The 26379-nt window shown below is 33.9% G+C and overlaps 1 long non-coding RNA gene across 1 annotated transcript in view; it reads left to right on the top strand.

Moving 5' to 3' along the window:
- LOC110345898 (uncharacterized) overlaps positions 1-14467 on the top strand; it is an 89563-nt gene extending 75096 nt beyond the window's left edge. Inside the window, exons 2-4 of the long non-coding RNA XR_015448734.1 lie at positions 7709-7824; positions 12345-12548; positions 12909-14467. This is a non-coding gene — a long non-coding RNA (uncharacterized LOC110345898). The remainder of the gene's footprint in view (positions 1-7708; positions 7825-12344; positions 12549-12908) is intronic.
- The last annotated feature ends 11912 nt before the right edge of the window (positions 14468-26379 follow it).

Genomic DNA, 26379 nt, shown 5'->3' with positions numbered 1-26379 from the left:
TCTCACAAACAGTGCATGTATTGCTACATGATAGAGATGTATTGGTACTGTGTACACAAATTAGCTTTTAATGTTACCATTTTTTGAAAATACAAGTTCAGATTGCACTCATCACTTAAATATGGCAAATTTCAATTCTAATCTTTGCTATATATTGGTCTTTTGAATCCCTAGGAATTAGAGATAATTCAGAGCCAGGACCAACAATCCTGAAAGGTTTGGTGTCTCTGTATATCTAGGACAATTGATGCAGGTCACTTTGAGCCTGTTTTGTTCAATGGACTCTGAGGGTCTAAATTGACTTAGATCTCTGATGTAAGAGAGGCACTTTCATACTCTGTTACTCCAAGTCAAGCTTCTGTGTTTCTAGATCTAGAGTTGTTTCAATTAGACATGCAAGTGCCTCTTAGAAAGCTGACTATCCATCTCAGCCTGAGGAACTCAGTGATCAATTAGCCAGAAGCAAGGATACTTATAGTTTATACAAGGCTAATTAAAATGCCAGCTGTATTTTTTGTTATGGAGACGCATAAAACATGAGTGAAGAACTTTTCTCTGACCCAAGATTATCTACTTACTCAAAAGATTAAGTGAACAATATGTGGAGATAGCTCATAGCTGAAAATATTCAACTTGCTTTGATTTCTAATTGAAAAGAAATATTAGAAGATTTCTTATTTTGTAAAAATATGTTGTGCAATGCAAAATAATTTCTGCAATATGTTTTCAGAGCTAACCATGTTCCAATAAAGTAGGTAGACATGTAACTCAGTGGTAAACCACTTGCCTGGCATACGTGAGGTTCTGGATTCAATCCCCAGCACCACTAAAAAATAAAAGGAGATAACTATTTAGAGCAATTCCTTGCCATAAGTATTCTGAAACTGATTTGGAAGGAAAAAAGTCATGTTTTCTGGGAGAGAAGAGTGTTTTGTTTGGTTTCTCTTACCTCACGAAGTGGAGAGGATATTCAGCTTGGAAATGTGACAATGGAGATGCTGGTGTGTTGGAATGAGCCTCTGCAAAGGCGACACAGGCAACTTCTGACTTGGTGGGAGAAGCCAGGGTCTGAAAAATGACAGCAACCATAATGACATGACATGGAAAACTTAGCAATGCAGAACAAGCATAGAAAAGTCCACATAGATAGATGACAAACAATAACTAATAATCTCTATTATTTTACACAGGAACAAAAATTGTCAACATAGAACTTTCCTCTAAAATAGTAAGTCAGTTTTTGTCCCTCTTGAGAGCAATGAGGGGCCGTGGATTTAGCTCAGTGGTTCCGCCGCCTGCCTTGCAAGCGTAAGGACCCGAGTTGGATCCCTGGCACCAAAGAAAAAAAAAAAAAGAGAGAGAGAGAGCAATGAGATGGCATTATGGCAACGATAGCATCCTTCTCTTCAAATTCAACAAAAAAAAATCAACAGGTATATCTTTGTGTTAACCAGAGCTGACCGAATGATGGTGAATGTATTTAGCATTGGCGTCTGTTTCTTTCATTCAATATGGAGATATTATGATGGATATAGATTAGTGGAACATCCTTCAAATTATACTAGTTGTAAAACTGCATTTGTGCTCTCCTACAAATGATCCTGCAACTCAGCTGACATGCCAATATGGGAGTGCCATCCACCTCTGTTCTGAACCAAATCTTTTCTCAAGTTTATCTTTCCTAATCATTAAATGGTAAAATAGTAAAAATGAAGCCACTTGCCATTTCATCAGTCAAATAAGATAAATCAGTAATGAAAGAGGGATAACATATGTCAGTCTGATTTCTGGTGATTATGCCCTTCCTGCTTGCTTCTTAATTAGTAGCTTGCTTTATTTTTCAGACTACTTATTATATCATATATAATGGTTCAGTCTGTGAGGATGGAGGTATCTACTTGAAGTGAACCAGTCCCTGCTTGTTAGTACTGTCATAGAAGAAAATTATCAAGATGCAATACGTATATGTGCCAATTCCCCATGATGAATACATTTTTGGATCACAAATGGATATTAATAAAAAGAAAAAGAATGTCATTCTAAAAATGGCAATTTTGAGATGCACTATGGAGACCAGCTTTCACAATCTTTTTTCACAAATGAGGAAACTGAAGATGAAGAAGGCTGAGAGATATTTCCAGGATAATTTGTTTTAAATGATTGATAATTTTTAAAATGTGTTTATCTTTGGAATTAGGATACCAACTTTGGAGTAACTGAAACAGCTTTGTAATTTAGTTTTGCTAATCCTCATCTTGTTCTTCTATAAAGTGGGAATAATAAATCTGTCTGTTACCTTCAATATAAGAATTTTATGAGAATAAATATTTCAAATGCATACAAATAATATAATGTCAGAATAAAATTATAGGTTGTATGATAGATGAGAATCATTAATTGAGTTTATATCTCCTGAAAGATGGCTGAATACAGTATTAAATAAAGCAAAAATGGACTAGTGTTAAGAAATAAGAGACATATGAAAGAAGAATTTGTAAATTTGTAAGATCACAATGGAACCCTTAGGCTATAATTTGAATGACAGCAATGGGATTTGGTGTCTGACCTAGCACCTTAAATTTAGTTGGCACCTGAATTTGGATGAGAGGCTAAATAGAGAAAATTAAAAATTTTAAAAACTTACTCCATAAATCTTTACATTGCATTTAGCTTAATCAAGTCTATAAACTTACTGAATTTATCATATTGGAAAAATAATAACTTTCCAGGCAAATTATTTCTTCTAACAGTTGTTGCTAAGCATTAGATTTTTTATGATAATGGCACACTTTTTTCTGAAGGTGAATCATTTGAACACACAACTGCAGAACGGGTTTTGTCTTAGAGTCATGAATTGTGAGAGGTCTTGGCAGCTGTATATTTTAAAGTACAGACATATATAAATTAATGAGCTTATCTGAAACTACTGTTAATATTGTAAACTTCTGACTTTAGGCAAAACCAAAAAATATCTTTAAGCAAAAACAAAAACAAAAACACCACTTTTTCTTCCCAACAAAGATTTTTATAAAACCATAAGGTAATGGCATGAAGTGAGCTTCTCATGCTGTAATCACACCCCAGGGGAATGAGAGGTTTGTCACTGTACCTTTTGCTTTGTAATGACCCAGGGGTGTGATTATCTTATGATAACCACATTCCCTGTCATGCCTTATTGCTTATATATTCCACTTGTCATAATGAATCCTGAAGCACTTTCTAAGTTTCATAGCAAAGGCAATGACTTTGAAGTATAGGAAGTTGCCAGATTTTCTAGGTACACATAGATTAATATTGTATACATTAGGGAGAATTATGAATGACTACTTTTAAGTTCCAGCCAAGACACAGATATGGAAGAACTTTGTCTTTGTGTCTTAAAAAAGTCTTACTTAGGCTACCTTTTAAAAATGTTTTTATCCACCTGCTCTAGTTTTGATGACTGCTAAATCATTCTGTTTCTACAAGATACACTACCCTCCAAAACATTTGGGAAATACCATCTATAATATAATTATTTTGTACGTATTTGGCATGATGTTTTGCTATGAAATATTGAGAATGATGAATTCACCAGCACAAAAGTTAGTGTAAGTGCCAATTATTCAAGAATAATAACTGTAGATTTCTACATCTTCAGGTGTAATATTTGAAACAGAGATATTGATGAAGCATTCAAATTTATTCCACATGAGTAAGGGTCTTTATTTTTCCAGATATTAGAGTTACTACATTATCTATAGTTTTAGTGTGGATTTGATGTTATTTGGAGGTAACAATTAGATTTGAAATGCTTCGTTGTGATTTCTAACATTAAAATGAGTAGGGTTAAATAGTAGACCTATAGGAAAGGAGAAAGATTCAAAGTAAGAGATTTCTGAATCTAGGGTGAGCATTTAATATAATAAGACAACATGGAATAAATTAAACAATTATTTTTGATGCACTTTACATAATGATCATATGAAAGAGTGAATCTGCATTTCAGGTAGAAGTTTCTAAATAGTTTTATAAACTTCAAAATATCCACAGCAGTCAATATTTAAGTCCTACTGTCCGTTGCACGGGAAATCTGAAACACTGTTTATCCTGTCATTGTAACCTATGTGATGAAAATAGTAGCCTTTCACTGTGATTGTTGATGAGTTGATTCAATGTCTGTGTCAGCTTCAGGATCAACCATGTTAACTTTAGGTCACTTCAAGGAAAACTGTGTGTTGAAAGTGATGATTATTTAGCTGTCTACTGCATAAGCAGAGATTCTTCTGATTACCATAAAGGTCAAATATGCACATTTTGACTGGTGGTAATGAGTAGTTTTAAAGATGTTTTAGTTTTTCTTAATCTTGCAGTGTCACTAAGGCTTCTATTGTTATGCACCAAGGAATGTGCCTCTAATTGTACCATTTGCCCTATTGTAGCTTGTACATAAAGTCAGTAGTGTGATGTTACTTGTGATAACCACCTACCACATGTCCTAATAATTATTAGCTTTCAATAAATTGTATAATAAGTTAACTCCAGTCTAGAAAAATCAAAGGTTCTTAAAAGTTGAAAGCAATATTTGAAAGACTAGCACATCAAGTTCTAGTAATTGTGGCCGACAGAATAGGTTATAAAAATACATTTTAGGTGTAAAAACTTTAAAGAATTAGGAAGTATCTTAAAAGACTACAAATATCAGATGTGTGTGCATATATGTTTGTGATTATATGTATATATGTTCACACACGTATATTATAAACATATGTATTTATGTACATTTATATTTTATGTTACTTGAAAGAGTCTCAAAAAGAGACTTTCAGCAATTGATTCACTCAAAAATAGTATTTGTAGCAAATTGTCTTACGAAGAGTGACATCTATTGAAGCCGCATATAAAAATTAATTTTCATCAGGAGAATTGATAGCATCATTTAACATTTATAAGACATATGTAGCCCAATTCAACATTTAGTATGTCTAAGCCATTAATTCTTTGGGTTTTTTCAAAGAAACTAGGTTTAAGATTGACAAATTCAAACATTAAAAATACTATTATATACACACAAAATGGAATAGATACGTAAAGTACTTTGAAAATATAAATCCCAACCAAAATCTGATGCTTTTCAATAAATTAAATAGGAATGAAAAATTCCAAATTGTTCTTTGTATTTCAGTGACTGCTCGGATTATAATAAGGGACTAACTAACCTTCTTGATATTCTCCTTTTTTAATAGCTGTCACACTTTTCAAAATCCACAATAGGTAAGTAAATACAATAGAAAAACCAAGAGTATTTGGCGAAACAAAAATTTAAATGTTTGACAAATTAGATTGATAAAAGAAAAAGTATATTAATGGTTCAAGTTTTAATCTTTTTAGATACATTACAAATTTTAAAGATAATGAAAATCTGTGAATATAACAATATAAAAAAGTAAATTCCATATAAGCATGAGGTTTAAAAGTAGATTCACATTTGGCTGCCTTTGGATTTTCAGTTTTATTTCCTTAAAATATGATAAGATATTTTGTTGAACCCAGTCATATGGTGACTCGAAAGGAAGACAGTAAATTTTAAATTTTAGTAGCATTTGTAAAAGCATTAAGCATTTTAATATTACTGGGGTTTATTGAATTCCTTTAAAGAAAGAAACCATTTTTATTATTAAAATAACAAGTAAATATATTTAATAAACTAATGAATCTAAATAGAATTTATTAGACACTTGAAATAATAATAGACATAATTTTTTTCTCTCATGATGCTTGATACATCTATTGTCTACTGCTTAATCAGAATATACATTTAATATAATAAGATAACAAGGAATAAACTAAGCAATTTTCTGTGCAACTTAAATGGTGATCTTGCCATAGGGTGAATTTCTACCTCAGGGAGAAGCCTCTAAGTAATTTTGTAACCTTCTAAATATAAATAACATATATGTGTGTGTGTGTGTGTGTATGTGTGTGTGTGTGTCTAAATCTACATTATACCAAAATCTAGATTAAAAGTGAACCCATTTGTCTTACATAGTACTAAAACATCTAGGAGCAAAAATTTTATGTCCCTAGCATATTTTTATAAATCTTATCTGGAGTCCCAGAAATATTTAAAATCTACATTTCCCAGCACTAGGAAAGAAAAAATGTAAAAAGCATGGCTTTATTTTAGAAAATTACATTATTTACTAATTATTTTAAAATATTTTTCAAATTTAGAAAAAAAATTATCGAATTTGAAAATACAGTGTTTTTCTAGTTATAAATTGGGTATGTTTTTCTCTTTTAGTAGTTAGTTTCATAGGGATAACATAGTACGTGTGGGCATACTGAGTTTAGAGATTTGGCTTTTCTTGAGGAAGGCAGTGGAACCACTGAGCTAAATCCCCCGCCCCCATTTGGCTTTTCTTAAATGGCTCTTCAAGTGAGGTGATAAAATAGTCTCCTACTTGGTTTTGATACTCTTTTTTTAGGGTATTAATTGGGGGATGATGAGTCTTCTTTTTTTACATAATATTTTAAATCTGCAAATTTCTACTTGAAATCTTTTACTGAACCTTACTCTTACAATTCTGTGATGCTGTGTGTGTGTGTGTGTGTGCGCGTAATTTGAAAAAAATATGTAAAAATATAAATTAATAAGGGTAAAGGAAAATCATTTAATAGATATTTTCAGATATAAAGAGGGGTTTTAACTAGTTTCCATACACTCAGAAAAAAGGTACATTGCTTCTCTTAAACTTTCCTTCCACTTTGATTTGGAGAAAATGTTTTGGAACACACATGACTAAATTTCGTGTGCAGAATGCACCATTATTTCAGTGGTGTGCTGAACTCAGCTTGTTTTGATCCACAAGAGTTGTTTTTTGGATTTTCAGGAATTTTGTACACTGACTGTTAAATGCTTTTGTTGTTAAAAATTACATGAGCTCACAATTAAATACATCAAAATCAAAGGTAATAGACACTCAAAATACATCATATCCCACAAATTGTACTCTATTTTATTACCTCCATATATGTGAGGCTATTTATTACTTTTGTATCTGTATTTATCACTTTTGTATCATAATGTACTGTGGCACATTTCTTTTTCCATTGTTATAATTGTTTGTCTGAATTTGGCCATTGTAGCAAAAAACTCACACCATGGAAATTGGTAATCACTATAAATCAGGGTTTGGTTAGTAATTTTGTCGATTGCCTAGATTTTAAAAGTAATGGAGAAAAATGGTAATAATCCAGCTTAAATTTAAGAAGTTTTGTACCTATGGTGATTGCATTGTGAGTAGTACAAAAAATTGAAGGAATAGGGGTAGGGATATGGCTCAGTGGTAGAGTGCCTGCCTAGCATGATTGAGGCCCTGGATTCAATTCCAAGTACTGCTCCCACCCAAAAAGTTTAAGAAATATTGTATTATTCAAAATTATTATTCAATTCAGCCAAATAGTCATTTATATCTTTGATAAATGAGTTAAGTTTTGAATTAGTGAATAGATTTTGATGAGTACATGTTCACTGTTTCATTTTTGCCTTATTAATGTAAATGAAACTATCAACCAAAATTAAAGTTGCAACTGTATCTTTCTGCATTAGTCAGCTTTCTGTCACTATGACAAACACCTGAGATACACAACTTAAAGAATAAAGTTTTATTTTGGTTTACAGTTTCAGTAGTTTCAGTCCACAATCAACTTGCTTCATCCTTTTTAGGTATCTGGCAAGGAAGAACATCATGGAGGAATGGAGGGGTGGAGGAGAGCTGTTCACCTCATGAGAGCTGGAGAGCAGAGAAACAGAAAAAGAGCCAAAGAGTGATGGAGCCAGGTGTAAGACATAGTCTCCAAATTCACACCACATACACTCTCTTCAGCTAGGCCCACCACCTAAGTTTCCATTCCTTCCCCATAATGCCATCAAATTATGAGCTCATCAATAGCTTAATCCACTGATGATGTTAAAGCGCTCATGGTCTCCTCACTTCCTTAAAATCCATCAGCAACCAAGCTCTAACACATCAGTTTGGGGGATGTTTCAAATCGAATTCATAGCATCCATTTAACAGCCGTAATCACAGACACAGTCATGTAGCGGTGAAAAAGCATTTTGTGGAAATCAACTGGTTAAATTGAATTTGCCAAAAAAGAGCACTATTTTATTATTATTATTAAATTATATTCCTTTATATATTCTTTTATCAGTAAAATGCATAGTAAAATCATGCATTTCATCTATGTACACTTTTATTCCCTTGAGACACTGTGCAACAGACATTCAGAGAAATAACTTAGCAACAATTAATTCTATTTTTTGGATGTCCAAGTAGAAGTCATCCAATTATTAGAAACTCCTAATATATTAAGAACATTAACATATGTTTCTTATATGCTAAGAGAATTCTGCCTGATTAAATTTCTACCCATTGATCTTTGGGAGTGGTACTAAGTGAATCAGGTTGAACTGTAGCACTTCAAATCTTTTCCCTTCAGTTCTTATACTGAGAGAAATAACTGTAAATCCTCTGCAATATACCTATTCCTCTTCATCTAACAAAAATATTCCTTATTCTTCTATTATATGTTCATTAATTAATTTCTAACATGTTCCAGTCTAAATAAGCCCTATTGCAAGTTTTTCCATTTACCAACAATATGCTTATAGTTCAATGTAAAAAAAATATAAAAATTTGAAAAGTAGAATTTATTTATTTTTCCTGTGCATCATATCTGTAGTCCCTCCAGTATTTCATTGATTAAACTGGCAAGAATATAACCCAGTTATATTTTTTTCAACCTAAATTTCCAGACTTTTTCATATACAGACTGTGTCAAATAAAAAGGCATCAATCTTGATTTTAATGTTTTAATGTCTTATCATGATATTTTGAAATAATGTTATACACGGTGACAGAATTTCCATTTATTTTCTTACTTCCAATAGATCTTTTCACTGTTATGTTTTATGGGTAATATTTTGAAAGTATTTTGAGTATCACAAATGGAGAACCAGAACAGTCAAACTTTGCCTTTTCAAATATTTATGCCTCTTCACAGAGTTCCTGAGGAAACTATACTCAATAGAAAAATGGGAATGGTTGCTAGGTTTCACTAATATGCAGTGATATGTAGCAGAGGATATTAGTTTGATTAAGCCCAACTGTCCTCCACATTTCTGCAAATTTACCTGTGAATCTCACTCTCTGTTTGCCTACCTAGCCTGAGACTAGATAATAGTGATTGTGTCAGGGTGTAGAGTCTGGTCTGTCTGGCAAACCTACTTGATTATTTGAGGAGGCAAGAAAGGAGCATGATTTTGTCCACTTCACAGAGGCTGGCCTTGTCTGGGTCAAATTAAAGCAGAAAGGAAGAAAGAGTTCTAGGTAGAGTGCTGACCTTTGCAGCATAGTAGTCCCTGTGTTTTCATGCTTGATAAATATCTTGGAAACATTTTGATACAATTTTCAAATTTCTTGCCCTTGAATTTCAATAAGCATTAAATAAGAGGAGAGAATCTGTAGGGAGTGAATTGGAGAGTCCCTTCTCCCTACTTCAAGAGAGTATACCTGTGCAACTGTGTTGTGCTATTTAGGGAAGGATTCCAAAAGCTTCTCAAGGAAGTCTTATTGTCTTGCTGTAACTTTCAAAAGGCTGTCCAACCTCCCACTACCCTTACACTATTATTGGAGTTGGAACATTTATCCTTTTGCCAGTGGAATCAGCATCTATTAGAAGTGGTTACTCAATGAATTCCAATGATGCAATAAAGAATAAATCATGTTTGAGTAATATAAGCCCATTCCAAGCTTTATTATTATTATGTATATTTCATGTTGTAAAAAATAAATATTCATAAACATTATAAATATTTTCAAAATATAGATGAAAATAAAGATTGTTTAAAATCCTACCAGAATCAGATGCACCATTAATGTGTTGATGATGATACTTCTCAAGTATTTCTTTCATGCATACACAATCGTTAACATTTAGTAAAAACATTATGAATCTCTTTTTTAGATTAACCTTTTTTATTCTTTTTAGCTTATCCCTTTTCTCAATTTCTTCATTCCTTTATCTTCCCTTACAACCTGTGCATACTTCATCTCTAGTCTATGCTCAGATAACTCCACACGAATACTTGTGTATGCTCCACCTATCTTTGATGGGAGTTGAACAATGTGTCTTTTTACTGCCTAGGTTATGTATAAATTGAGAAATAAAATGAAAGAAGCAGCAAAGGGAACCCAGCAATATAATTTTATTCAAGGTTGTGGAGGATGGAAAAGCCACACTATCTGAGTTTCAGAAGTGAGCTAATTTACCCCTCCAGTAGTAAGCACTGCTCGGTTGGGGGAAGTTCCTCACTTTGTGTGGAGGCAAGGGCCTCTTGTGCAGGACTGAGTTTATAGCCTAGTGCCCCAAGAGAAAAGGGATTTAGTGTGTGAGCACTGTCCTCCAGGGTTACAGCTGTCCTTGAGGTGGCAGTGCAGAAAAACTTTCCCCTAAATATCTTAAAATCTCCAATCAGCTAAATAGTGGGTGTGTCAAATATGTTCAGTTTATTCTTCCCAAGATGCTACTCAATCTCTTTGCAAATTATATTTTGAAACATCTCAACATCAGAAAAACATTAAGAATAGCAGACAAAGATTTCTTTCAAAGCATGATGGTGGATTTCTTTTTTGAATCATTGAACAGAATAATATTTTCATATACCTCTTTCCTTATTACACTTTTCATTCACCAATATTTTAAAAGAAATCTCTTAATAAAAACAGCCATAGACCTACATTTAATCTTTGTGATTGTACAGGTGATTCTAAACATATACAATAAACCCCAATTTATTGAATAGTTCACTTTTTTTTTCTTTATCGTCACGTTGCCTAAATTTTTATGTAGTTAATGCCTTTTTCTTTATATATTCTGAGCAATCTATTTTAATATAAAAGGCCCATCCAAATACCTAGGCATATTCTTCCAGGGTAACTTAGTTTTACATTTAAGGATTTTCTTTATCTAGAATGGTGCAAACTACAAACAGTAAACTTAATTACTCCCATAAGTGATATTTTATTAAATACCTTTGCATGCAGGTTTTTCATGTGTGGCTCTTGTCATTTCTATAGGATAGATTTCCCTTAATAAGACTACTGAATTTAAAGCACATGTACAATTTTGAGAGATATTGCTAAGTTTTCACATGGGCTAAAGCAGTTCACATTTTCAACAGCAGTATATGAACAGTATATAGTATTTACTTAAATACCCCGAACACTAAATGTTCCCTCTAACCTCTTCATATTTGCTATTCTAATGCTTGCAGTGTGATAGCGTTCACTTATGTGCTGGCTTACTATATCACTTCACTAAGGGTTCTGATGAGAATTCACTCTACTAGAGATGACTTTCTGGATTAAATATCTGTAATAGCCAATTCCCCCCAGAGTTATACTCCACAGTTCTCTCCACATTTAAAAAAGTTTCTACCACTTATCTCTAGGTTAAACAATTTTACTTATATATTATCATTTTTAACCTTCAACTAAAATATGTCTATGATAGTACTGAGTATACATGTTTGCTTTTAAATTCAATGAATGCAAATATAGTTTCATGATATTAATAAGCAATTTGAAGGAAAGCAAGTACAAATGACAAATGGACAATGAAAAATGCTCATAAACGTAGGAAAATGCAAATTAATTATTTATTGAATTTATGGATACATAAAAACATAAAAGTTGTACATAATAATGGAGAACCATGAAGTGTTCCATAAATATACACAATGTGCAATGTTGACCTCAGGTTAAACGTATGAAGCTCCTCAACATTTATCTTTTCTCTTGGAGAGGTATGCAAAATCTGTTCTAGCTTTTTGAAATGTATAGTACATTATCTATGATTATCATACTATACCAGCAATATTTCCAAGTTAATCATTATTCCCTACTCAATAGAATTATCATCTTTTTCATATATTAAATTTTTCCATACTTGAATTTGTTTCTTTCTATTTACAGCATTATCACAATACCTCTATAGGTTATTATAACTGAAAAACATCTCTACTTTAATTTTATTTTAAAATATATTTGATTATCTCATGAAATTTATGTGTTATACAAAATTTAATGTGCCTTTTTATCATAGGATAAAAGAGAGCATAAAATTGTTAAGTGTCTGATGAAATTTCATTCAAGTCATTTACTTAAGGGACAGTGTATATTTGGTATAATAGTAAGGTTTTCAATGTAATATCTAACATATTAGTTAACTTTTGCTGCATAACAAATCATCCTGAAATGGAATGGCTTAAAATAACAATGATTTACTGTTTTCTCTAGATTTCTTCAATTTCAAGAATTTAGAAGTGACTTGGCTGGAAGTTTCCGCATTGGAGACTCTCACAAAGTTGCATTCAGATGGTGGTTGGTTCCAAAAACATTTCAAGGCTTCTTCACTCACTTGTCTGATGGCTGGGTTGGGGAAGAGGACCAAAGTCACTTCATGAAATGAGATAGACTGTCACAGTCATCATTGAAAAAGAGGTACACAGTGTGGTGTACTTTTCATTTATTCCATTCTTGTTTTTTGGGTATCAGCATGATTTTATAGTTTCATTTGTATAGGTTTTGCACATTTCATGTTAAAATTATTCAAAATGTTATAATTGTTGTTTTGTTTGCAATTGTATTATTTTCCTTTTTATTTCTATCTTATATTTGTTACTATAATAGACAGCTACTGATGTTTGAATATTTCCTTTAATCCAGACACTTATGACATTTCTACATAAATTCAAGTAGTTTTTAATAAACTCTTTTGGGTTTTCTTAGATATTCAGTAATGCTAGCAAAAAGAAATAATTTTCTAAAATGAAACTAATTAAAATTTCACTTTTATTCTAGACAGGAGAATCTCTGAAGAAATGCTGAATAATAACAGATAGCAAGCATTCTATTCTTGTTCTTTATTTTAAAATAAATGCTCTTGTATTATTACACAGACTGATGCTTGCTATTGCTTTTGCTCAATAATTTTTATCACATTTAATTAAATTTTTTCTATATTTGTTGTACTCCTAGTGCCTCCAAACTTTGGCATGTCTGTATTCTTCAAATAGGTAGAGCATTTGGTCTTCATATGTTTTAAAAAAATATTCCATTTTTAAAACCATTGTTTCAATTTAATCTTCAATATTTATTTTCTCCTTTGCCCATGTTTGGTTTTACTCTCTATATTTTGCAAAGGAATAATCAATTTCCTCCATATTTTCCACTTTCTATATAGAATTGTACTTCTCATTTGTTTATCCACTCAGATGGTCATTGATTTTTTTGGATTTCAATTCCAAATGTCTAGGTAAATCATACTTCTCTTCCAATACATGCTTCTTTAATTTTTTCACTTATGACTATTCTCTCTCTCTCTCTCTCTCTCTCTCTCTCTCTTTCTCATCATTGGCAATGGCTTGAGTCACAGTGATTTTAGATGATTCTGAAGATTCTCTCAATCCTCTACCTTCTCAGTTTGTATTAACATTAAAGTCAGATAATATCACTTCTGGAATCAAGGCCATCCAATAGATCTCTGTAAACTCTCTGAACATGCTCTAGTTTTCATTTCTCTTTCTCTGCTCCAAAAAAATCTGACCTGTTGTGGCTCCTCAACTGTGCCATGCTATTCTCTCCTTACTTGGAAAAACTTTTACCCAGGTAACCTGATAACCTGATGATTTGCCACTGATCTCTTAGTCTTGGCTAAAATCTATTTTCTTAGAGAAGCTTTCCATAAGTGCCTTATTTAAAACTGTAATTGTTCTCAAGTACTCTCCTTGGTTTCTCTGTAGCACTTGTCACTGACATATTAGATTCTATTCTCTTATTTAATTGGGTTTTTTTCTTATTCAAAATTGGGCAGTGGGCGGGGGATTTAGCTCAGTGGTTTCATTGCCTGCTGCGCAAGCTCAAGGAGCCGAGTTCGAGCCCGGTACCAAAAAAAAAAAAATGGGATAGGGATTTCTAACATCTTTATCATATTGTTTACTCAGAATATTAAGGAAGATTTAAGAAGATATTTGTTAAATAAATACGTAACACACATTGGCACCCTTGCTACCACGATCTCTCCAATGTTGGCATTGGGGTAGATGGACATTTTACAAGATCATTTAGATCTCCAAAGACATGCACAAGAAGGGAAAGAGGAGGAAGAGGAGGAGGAGGAGAAAGGAGAAGATGGGAGAGAGAAGCTGTGCTATATTTTTGTGACTTGATTTCAGATGTCAGTCACCACCACCATTTTCTGTGGATTAAGGAAGATAAAAGGTCCATGGAGGTTAAAAAAAAATAAACAACTTGTGTCAGCAAATATCCATTTCTTAACATTTATTTTTTCCCCCAAGGGAACTATTAGAGATGTATCTAATATTCTAATCCTTCAAAAAGTGGCTTTTGAAAAACTTGTCCTTTCTATTATTTTTATCATTTTTCTGCTTTATTGTTTATTAATTCAAATATCTTGCATTTAGTTAACATTTTATAATTTCTTGAGATGAGATGTAATTCCATTTATCATTCATCTTTCTTTTTTCACAATGAAATATTTAAAAATCAATTTTTTGTCAGGATAGCTTTAGCAATGTATCAACTCTGATAGGAAGTGTTATCTTTTTCATTTTTTTGATAAATTTGAAGTAAATTAGTTTTCAAGTCCTCTTTAGACTGTATTTTTCTAAAAAATCAAAATATTTGGTAATTTTATAATCCTTGTGCTTTATTATAATTGATTTTGGTAAAATAAAATGTTATAATTTTCATTGATTTTGATCAGAGAAAATAATTGTCTATGTTGTAAGATTTTTTCTTTTTCATAATACATTTCAAAAACTATTTCACAGAGATTCATAAATGTGTTTCCTAATATGTTTTATATTGAAGTATTATATTGAATTAATTCCTCTTTTTCTTTCATTATTTTTGAAAACCATGTTCTCCATGAATTTCTACTAATACTTTAAATATTTATTTACCTATTTCTTTGATTTAGGTGCTTTCTTTTTCACTTAATTCTCTTTTTTCATTCCATTATTGCTTTAATATTAAATCTGCTAGTAATGTAACTGCACATTTTTATTTCTGTTCTCCAATATTTCATAGCTAGCCTGTTTGTAAAGTTCCCTGATAAAACATAAACTCTTTTTAATTCAATCTCATGGCATCTGATTGTCAACAAAGAGACTTTTTATCTTGGTTGGATTTATCTGATGTTATTATTTTAATATTAATTGATGTTCATTTTAAACATAATTGTTTCTAACTGAGAAGTTCTATTGTACTTTCTTGCCTTGTCATTTGTTTACTTTATTGTTCTTACTCTTTTTTAACAAACTACTACCTCTTACATTTTCTGTTTCCTACACATCGAAAAGCCAAGAGCCAATGTTATCCTTTCTGTTTATGTTTTCCTACTCATTTTCATCTAGGGAAATAAAATAGGACAGGACTAGGTGCAGTTTCTTCATCTCATTAAGTTCCAGATAATCTAATCTAAAAGCTCTCTTATGACCCAAAAATCCAGAGGTTTAGTAAGGCACTTTAGATTATCACAATAGAGTCTCATATTCACAAAATTTACAGCAGAATGTTCTGATGCAGTGATTTCTTTAACAAGGAATTGTAGATAGAGAAAAGAAAATAAAATCTAGGTTTTACATATCAAGAATCCCTGGCAGCCCATACCATTTGTACAAATACTATGGGGGTCCCACCACTCTGGGCTGAGAGGAAGGGGTTTCTTGGCCACCATCTGTCCCACCATTCCCAACCCAGAGGAAAGGGCTTTTGGGCCTCCATCTGTCCCTCCACTCCCGGCCCAGAGGAAGGGGCTTCCAGGCCACCATCTGTCCCAACACTCCTGGCCCAGAGGTAGGGGCTTCTGAGCTGCTGTCCCACTGCTCCTGGTCCAGAGGGAGGGGCTTCCAGGCCACCAACCCTCCCTCTGTTCCAGGCCCAGAGGAAGGGGCTTCTGGGCCACTATCCCTACCGCTGCTCCTGGCCCCTGTCCCACCTCTCCCAGCTCAGATGAGGTGAGCTCTGCAGGTGCCAACAGCACTACCCCTGCCCCCAAAGTCGAAATAAGAAAAAAAATAAATGTCTCAAAACCAGACTTTCAAATCACCTACAGTAACCCCAAAGGAAAATGAGATGGAACACTCTGATACTCAACCACCTGGACCCACTGAACTGGCAACAAAAGGGGATCTGGAAAAAATGAAATAAGAAATAATTTCTCAGATAACAGGAGAAATTGTGCTCCTAGTGCAAGACATGATTAATAAATCTAGAGAAGAGCTGAGGAACATGATGGAATCCCAACATAGGAAACAAATGGAATCCATAAAACAGATGCAAATAGATTTCCAGGAGATGAAAACCTCCATTGAAAGTCTACACAGCAGAATGAGCCAATGTGAGGGCAGAATTTCAGATATAGAAGACAAGATTACAATTAATGACCAGGTAAAGAAAAATTGCTTCAAAATTGTAAGAGAACATGAGAAATCAATCCAGCAGCTGCTAGACCATGCAAAGAAGAATAACATAAGACTGATTGGCCCAGCACCTGGAAGGAAGCTCCCCACCTCCATCCCAGGCTCCTAGGGCAGAGAAGCTCAGCTGGTCCCAGCACCCAGAAGGAAGCTCCCCTGCTGCCATCCCAAGCTCCTAGGGCAGAGAAAGTGAGCCACGTGGGTGCCAGAAGTACCCCCTCCTGTGGAAATGAGAAGACACATAAACAAGTCTCAGAAACAGACTTCTGGATCAACTATAGCAACCCCAAAGGGAAATGAGATGGAACACTCTGATACTCAACCACCTGGACTCTCTGAACTGGCAACAAAAGAGGATCTGGGAAAAATGAAATCAGAAATAATTACTCAAATAACAGCAAAGATTGTGCTCATGGTGCAAGACATGATTAATAAATCTAGAGAGGACACAGATCAAAAAAATAGAGGATCTGAGGAATATGATAGAATTCCAACACAGGAAACAAATGGAATCCATAAAAAAGATACAAACAGATTTCCAAGATATTAAAAACTCCACTGAAAGTCTGTGCAGCAGAATGAACCAATGTGAGGATAGAATTTCACATACAGAAGATAAGATTCCAATTAGTGAGGAGGAAAAGAAAAGTTGCTTTAAAATTGTAAGGGAACATGAGAAATCAATCTAGCAGCTGCTAGACGATGCAAAGAAGAATAACATAAGACTGATTGGAGTCAATGAAGAAAGAGGAGTGTGTGCAAATGACATAAAAAAAACTGTTCACAGAAGTAATGGCAGAAAACTTCCCAAGGAGGGGAAAAGAACTTGACATACAGATAAGTGAGGCATATAGGACTCCAGCTAGCCTTAATCAAAAAAACTCTACACATAGGCATATAATAGTTAGGATTCCAGAAATCCAACTGAAGAAAAAGATTCTACAAGCAGTGAGAGAAAAGAAACAAATCACATACAAAGGAAAGCCCATCAGAATCACAGCAGACTTCTCAATGCAAACCCTCAAGGCAAGAAGGGCTTGGAGTGATGTATTTTAAGCCCCAAAGTAAAACATCCTCCAACTCAGATTGATGTACCCTGCAAAACTATCTTTCAAAATGGATAGAGAAATAAGATACTTTCATGACAAAGAGCACCTCAGGAACTTCATGAATACCAAACTGGCACTCCAACAAATTTTAGACAGTACCCTAGGAAAAGACAATGAGGATCACAACCCAAGGAAACACAGCAGAATGAATCCATTGGGTGTGACAATTAAATGCAAAGGGAGAGAATCCAACAAAAAGAAAAAGTCATGACAAGGCTTTTAAAACTTTTAACTTCATCTCCCTAATGAGTGTATAATTCAATCTTATTATTGTACTGATTAGTACTCTTCTGATTCTAGAGTTGCACACCATGCCTAGTGCTGTACTGGCTATTTATCATCTTCTTATGTCTACATTTTAATTGGGTTGTCTATTAATGAACTCTAAGAATTCTTTATATATTCTGCTCATAGGTTATATGTATTGTAAATATGGTCTGTTTAAGGACTACTTTTAATTTGAATGATGTCATTTAAAGGTCTAAATTTTGATGGAATCCCATTTATCAATTTTTTTCTATTATACATCATGGTTTTTTGTATCCTAGGTAGCTTTTGCCTACCCTGAATTCATAAATATTTTCCCTTATAATTTCTTCTTAAAGTTTTATAATTTTAGGCTTTCTTATTTAGGTTCATAGATCCCTTCAAGTTATTTTCATGTATGGAAAAGAAGGGTTGAGGTTAATTTTTTTATATACAGATACCAGGTGTTCTAGTGCCATTTGCTGCAAACACAATCTCTTCCTCGGCTCTTGAATTGAGTTTATATTCTATAAAATGGTAATGTTAAATAATCTTTCAAAACTCAGTGGACCATATATGTGTGGTTCTATTTCTAGATTCTCTGTTTTATTCAAATAGCTACATGTCTTTCCTTATACCAACACTGCCTTGATTACTGTAGCTTTATAAGAAGTCTTAAAATTAGGTACTAAACGTCTTACAACATTGCTTTTGTTTTTGTTTTTGTTTTTAACTTTTCTAGGTCCTTTGTACTCCTACATAACTTTAAATTTCAATATCCAATTCTTCATTTATAACAAGTATACACAGTTCTGAATTTTTATATATTCCTTGTATTTTCTAATCCTGCTAAATTCAAGTACAAGTTCTAGGGGTTCCTAGAGATTTCTTAGTATGTTCTCTGTAGATGATCGTTTCATCTACATATAAAGATTTTGCTTCTGCTGTGCTAATCCTATCCTAGTTGTGTCATTTTATTGCCAGACTATTTTGGTGGGGACTTGGTTTCAAAATTTAATGGACAGATAAAGAGTAAGCATATCTTCCCTTGTTCCCCACCTTAAGGAAAAAGCATTGTATCTTCTCCATTTATATAAGGCATTCTTGCTGAAAGTACGGAGTACATGTCTTTAATCTGTTGAGAAGGTTCTGTTCTACTTCTAGTCTCCTGATAGCTTTTACCACGAACAGCTGTAGAATTTGGTGCAATACTTTTTCTCCAACTAGTGACAGGATCATATGGCTTTTTCCTTTCCTCTGTTAAAATGATGACTTTTGGGGGTAGATCTTCCAATGCTGAACCAACACTGCCATCCCTATAACAAAACCACTTTCTACATACTTCCAGATCGACTTCCAATAGTTTGTTTTGTTAAACAAATTTCTATCTATGTTCATACTTTTTCTTCTATTATCTTTATCCAGTTTTAGGATTAGCACAATGTTGAGCTCCTAAAATGAGGGGAGAAGTGTTCCTTCTTTTTTCTGCTTTAATTGTTTGATATAATTTATCACTTAAAATGTTTATGAGCCTGCTGTTGTCATATAGGTAGGTTTTCAAGCTAGGAATATACTTTCTTTAATAGGTGCTATTCAAATTTTATATTTCCTCCAGAGTTAGTTTCATTAATTTGTCTTCCAAGTTACTTCTTAGAAGTTGTCAAATTCATTTCAAAAATATTTTTGTAATATGCTTTCTATATCCTTTTAAATTCTGTAAAATCTGTGGTAATGTCTCCTAGATCTTAATATTGTAATTTAAAAAATGTATAACTAATACTGTGTAACAGGAAGAAAAGGTCTAAAAGACCAGGGGAATTGGGAAGGGTAGGGGAAGGGAAAAAAAGGGAAAGGGAAAAATATGAAAAGAGGAAAAAAAATGGAAACAAGGTCTTTGCAAATAGGGAAGGGTGGAGGGGGTGAAGGAAGGGCAAGGGAAGGGGAAAAAAAAAATAAGAACCAAGATACTCATGTAAAGGTACAAGATCCCAATGATGAATGTAACTGTATTTTATACCAAAAATGTACCAATAAACTTAATGGGAAAAAAAACAAAAACAAAAACATAAGACTGATTGGAGTCAATGAAGAAACAGGAGAGAATGCAGATGACATAAAAAAACTCTTCACAGAAGTAATGGCAGAAAACTTCCCAAGCAGGGGAAAAGAACTTGACATTCAGATAAATGAGGCATATAGGACTCTAAATAGCCTTGATCAAAAAAAAGCTACACATGGGCATAAAATTGTTAAGATTCCACAAACTCAACAGAAGAACAAAGTTCTACAAGCAGTGAGAGACAAGAAACAAATCACATACAAAGGAAAGCCCATCAGAATCACAGCAGACTTCTCAACACAAACCATCAGGGAAAGAAGAGCTTGGAGTGATATATTGCAAACCCTAAAAGAAAACAGCCTCCAACCCAGATTGATGTACCCTGCAAAACTATATTTCAAAATGGATGGAGAAATAAGATACTTTCATGACAAAGAGCACCTTAGGAACTTCGTCAATATCAAACTAGCACTCCAAAGAATTTTACATAATATACTAGGAACAGACATTGAGGATCACAACCCCAGGAAGCAAAGCAGAATGAACCCATCTGGCACAACAGGAAATTAAATGTAAAGGGGGAGAACCAAAAAAAAAGAAAAAGTCATGGCAATGACAAGTCAATAGTTTTGGCTATAACCATCAACGTTAATGGTCTCAATTCACCAATCAAAAGAAATAGACTGGATAAATGGGTAAAAAAGCAAAATCCAACAATATGCTGCATATAAGAAATACACTTAATTCATAATGAAACTCATAGACTGAAAGGTAAAGGGTGGAAAACAATACTCCATGCAACAGGAACCCGAAAAAAAGCAGGAGTAGCTATCCTCTTTGCAGATCAAGTAGATTTCAAACCAACACTGATTAAGAGAGCCAAAGAAGGACACTTCATCCTTGTAAAGGGAACGATCCAAGAGGAAGAGATGACAATCATAAATATCTATGCACCAAATACTAGTGTCCCCAACTATATAAAACAAATACTAACGGACATGAAAAGTCATATATGCACTAATACAATTGTAGTGGGGGACCTCAGCACCCCACTGTCCTGAATAGATGGATCAACTAGACAAAATTGAAATACTAGAACTCAATCAAACTCTTGAACAAATGAACTTAACTGATGTTTACAGAGTCGTCCACCCCACAAAATCAGAATACACATTCTTCTCAGCTACACATAGCTCATTCTCCAAAATTGACCACATATTCACCCATAGAACATGTTTAAGTAAGTGCAAAGGAATGGAAGTTATTCCCTGTATATTATCAGATCATAGTGCAATGAAATTGGAGATCCATAGCAAAAGAAACTCAAAAAATTTCATAAACACTTGGAAATTGAACAACACACTTGTGAATAACCAGTGAGTCACAGAGGAAATTAAAGAAATCAGACAGTTCCTTCAATTAAATGACAATGACAATACAACATATCGGAATCTATGGGACATAACGACAGCAGTCTTATGATGGAAATCCATAGCAGTGAATGCACATATTAGGAAAACAGAACAAGCCCAATTAAACAACCTGATGCTGAACCTCAAGCTTTTAGAAAAAGAAGAGCAGGACAACCCCAAAGCTCATACAAGGGTGGAAAGTATAAAGATCAGAAGAGAAATCAATTCAATGGAGACTAAGAGAACAATACAAAAAAATCAATGAAGCCAAGAGTTGGTTCTTTGAAAGAATCAACAAAATTGACAAACCCTTAGCCAACCTTATCAGAAAAAGGAAAGAAAAGGCCCAAATCCATGCAATTAGGAATGAAAAGGGTGAAATTACAACAGACCCAGCAGAAATCCAGAGGATCAGCAATACCTACTTCCAGAATATATATGCCAATAAGATGAAAAACACAGAAGAAATGGACAGATTCCTAGATATATATGAATTAGCAAAGGTGAACGAAGAAGACCTAAAGATTCTAAACAACCCAATATCAACCAATGAAATTGAAAATATAATTAAAAACTTATCAACTAAGAAAAGCCCGGGCTCTGATGGATTCACTGCTGAATTCTACAGGACATTTAGAGAGGAACTGCTGCCACTACTGTTTAAACTCTTCAGTGAAATTGAAAGGGAAACAATACTCCCAAATTCATTCCTGGAAGCAAGCATCACCTTGATTCCCAAAACAGAGAAAGACCCAACTGAAAAGGAGAACTATAGACCAATCTCACTAATGAACATAGATGCAAAAATCCTTAATAAGATACTGGCAAATAGAGTGCAGAAGATCATCAAGAAGATCATATACCCTGATCAAGTGGGATTCATCCCAGGGATACAGGGATGGTTCAACATATGCAAATCAATCAATGTAATACAATATATCAATAGAGCCAAGGACAAAACCATATGATTATCTCCATAGATGCAGAAAAACATCTGACAAAATCCAACATGCATTTATGATAAAAACCCTACAAAAAATTGGAATAGATGGTCTCTACCTCAATCTGATAAAAGCTATCTATGAAAAACCAGCAGCCAATATCATACTAAATGGTCAAAAACTGAAATCCTTCACACTAAAATCAGGAATAAGACAAGGTGTCCACTATCACCACTCTTGTTCAATATAGTTTTGGGAACGTTAGCCACAGCAATTAGACAAGAGAAAGAAATGAAAGGAATAAAGATAGGAAATGAAGAAGTCAAATTGTCACTATTTGCAGATGACATGCTACTCTATATAGAAGACCCCAAGAACTCCACCAAAAGTTTTCTAGACTTAATAACCAAATTCAGTCAAGTAGCTGGTTACAAGGTCAACACACAAAAATCAATAGCTTTCCTCTGTATGAATGACAGACTCACTGAGAGAGAAATAGGGCAAATAATTCCTTTCACAATAGCATCCAAAAAACTGAAATACCTATGAATTAACCTAACAAAAGAAATCAAAGTCCTCTTCTCTGAAAACTATAGCACTCTGAAAAGAGAGATTGAAGATGATATCAGAAAATGGACAGACATCCCCTGCTCCTGGGTAGGAAGGATTAATAGAGTGAAAATGGCCATACTGCCAAAACTGCTATATAGATTCAATGCAATTCCAATTGAGATCCCAGCAGCATACTTCATGGACCTTGAGAAAACAATCCAAAAATTCATTTGGAACAAGAGACCCAGAATAGCAAAAGCAATTCTAGGTAACAGAGACATGGCAGAGGGTTTCACAATCTCCAACCTGCAACTGTACTACAAAGCTACTGTGATAAAACAGCATGGTACTGGCAAAGGAACAGACCTGAGGACCTGGAACAGATTAGAAGATGCAGAAACAATGCCAGACACACTCGGCCATCTCATCTTTGATAAAGGAGCCAAACACCCTCACTGGAGGAAAGATAGCCTCTTTATTAAGTGGTGCTGGCAAAATTGGGTTTCAACTTGCCAAAGATTAAAACTAGACCTATATCTCTTGCCATGCACTAAACTAAAATCAAAATGGATTAAAGATCTAAATATTAAAATTGAAATTCTGAATCAGCTGGAACAGAGGTTAGGTAGAACTCTTGAAGACATCGGTATAGGAAAAGCTTTTATGAACAATATCTGAGTTGCCCGAGAACTAGCACAAACAATCAACAAGTAGTATCTCTTCTTATTAAAAAGCTTCTGCAGAGCAAGAGAAACCACCAGCAGTGTGAAGAGACAACCCACAATGTGGGAAAAAATCTTCACCTGCTGTTCCTCAGACAAAAGTCTACTATCTTGAATCTGTAAAAAACTTAAAAAGATCAGACCTCCCAAATTTAAAGACCCAATCCGAAAATGGGCATCTAAAATGAAGAGACATTTCTCAGACAAAGAAGTAGAATAGCAAATAAATACATGAAAAAATGTTCAATATCACTGGTCATTTGAGAGATGCAAATGAAAACAATGCTGAGATTCCACCTCACTGCAGAAATAATGGCTGCTATCATGAAATCAACCAATAACAAATGCTGGCAGGGCTGTGGGGAAAGAGGAACCCTGCTCCACTGCTGGTGGGAAGGTAGACTGGTGCAACCACTGTGGAAATCAGTATGGAGATACCTCAAAGAACTAGGACTGGAAGTCCATTTGACTCGGCTACTCCACTGCTGGGTATCTTCCCCAAAGCATTAAAAGAATCATACCTAGGTGATATATGTACACCCATGTTCATAGCAGCACAGTTTGTGATAGCTAAAACTTGGAAACAGCCCAAATGCCCATCAACTGGAGACTGGATAAAGAAAATGTGGTTTTTTTAATAAAATGCAGTACTACTCAGCCATAAAAAATGAGAAATTAGAGACATTTATAGCTAGATGGATGCACATTGAGGTGATACTCTTAAGTGAAATAAATAGAACACCCATGTATAAATACCAATAGTTTCTCTGGTGTGAGAATCTGAAAGTGTAAATAAGGACTAAAAGGTATAATAGGTAATGTGAAATAGGAAGAAAAGGGGCAAAGGGGAAGGAAATGGGAGGGGTAGGGGAAAGGAAAGAAGGGAATGGAATTAATATGAGAAAATAGAAAAATAGGAGCAAAATCTTTGTAAATAGGGAGGAATGGAGGGGCTGTAAGGTGGGCTGGGCAAGGGTTAAAAATAAGAACCAAGAGCGATTATGTAAAGGTGCAAATTTCCAATGATGAATGTCATTATATTGTATATGTAAAATGTACCAATCATTAGAATGAATAATCGGTAATGCAAAATAGGAAGAAAAGGTTCAAAGGGGGAGGGGTAGTGGGAGGGGCAGGGGAAAAGAAAGAAAGGAGAGGAAAAATGATGAGAAATGGAAAAAATGGAAATAAAGTCTTTGTAAATAGGGAAGGGTGGAGGGGGTGAAGGGAGGGGAAAAAACAAGAACCCAGATGCATCATGTAAAGGTATAAATTCCCAATGAAAAATGTAATTGTGTTGTATACATACAATGTACCAATAAAAGAATTTAAGAAAAAAAATACTCTGGGTACAATTTTAGTCCAATGAGTAGAAATCTCTTCTTAAGGGGTGAGTGTGCTTTTCTAAGGGTTTCCATAGTTGGTACTTTCCCATGAGCTCTTCCTGAACCCGAGTATTCAGATTCCCCAAAGCTTCACTCAGGAGCTTCTCCCCCAAAACTTGTGATATTGTGAAATCACTCAGTGATTTCTCCAATTTCCCTTCCACTAACTTAAACCTGTATGTCCACATCAGAATGATCAGGTTTAAGCGGAGAGAGAGTGAGAGGGACAACAAGCATGAACCAATTCAAGAGCTATCATTGGCCAGCAAGAACCCTGACTCTCCAGGACATCTGTAGAAGCATCGAATTAGCAGATCTCTTCGTCCCTTCAGAAAATCAGCAGCTAATGGAAAGTATAGGGAAAAATGCCCCTCTTTTATCCTAAAAAGCATTATCAATTTTTATAATTCATTGCAATAATTTGTATAGATCTTAATTTTCTTACAATTATATAAAGATTTTTAGTATAAAACGCATGATTAATTTTTTCTTTAAATCATCATAATTACTATTCCTCACCATTTTAATATGGCATCTTACTGTGTAAATTCTTCACAAACTAATGCAACTTAATAGTTACTCTATTTTTCAAAATTATGAATTATTTTTTAGTTTTTCTCTTATCACCCAAGAGCCAACTATTTAATGAAATATAAAATGATTGTAGTGTGTTATTTTGTGTTTGGTGCATAGTATGAGCTAAATAAACACTAGCTATCACTAGTTGTAATAGGTTTTCTATGCTATGAACAGAATTATAAATTGTAAGATAACCTATAGTTTATCACTAGTAAGTTATCTATGAATGTACAAAATAATTAATTAGTATTTTGATATATTTTAAATAACTGAATTTAACTGAATGTGTAAATGTGCAGGTCGTATGTTCTGCCTTTTAGAAAATAGAAATATGGGCCGGGGATTTAGCTAAGTGGTTCTGCCACCTGCCTTGCAAGCAGAAGGACCCGAGTTGATCCCTGGTACCAAAAGAAAAAAAACTAAAAGTAGAAATATATTAGGAGATATTATAATATTTGTCAGAAATAAAAATGTACTGCCCATTTCATTCGCCTGATTTATTTTTAAACTAGGTTTAAAATATTTATTTTATAATATATACTAGAATTTTGTGGACAATTGAAGTCATAGTCACTAGTTTATGTAATGTATGTAAGTTTTAAAAATAACTCCATGTGTATTTAGCAGAAGCTAGTTTTTCCTTCTACATCTTATTCTCCACTAAATCTCATCTGCAAGACTAGAGTCAGAAAGAAAGAAAATATTACTGAGGTGAAACACTCACTAAAGACAACAGGAAAAATAATCCTGTTCTGTGGGTGTGGTGGTACACATGTGTAATCTCAGTGCTCTGAGAGAGGCTGAGGTAGGAGTACTTCTAAAGTC

The sequence above is a fragment of the Heterocephalus glaber genome, unplaced genomic scaffold (genome assembly GCF_053883595.1).
Source record: "Heterocephalus glaber isolate CG9 unplaced genomic scaffold, H.glaber_assembly_v1.0 deba00000546, whole genome shotgun sequence".
NCBI classification, from domain to species: Eukaryota; Metazoa; Chordata; class Mammalia; order Rodentia; family Bathyergidae; genus Heterocephalus; species Heterocephalus glaber.
Note: the sequence above shows the minus strand (reverse complement) of the source record. Positions and strands in the feature narration are given on the sequence as shown.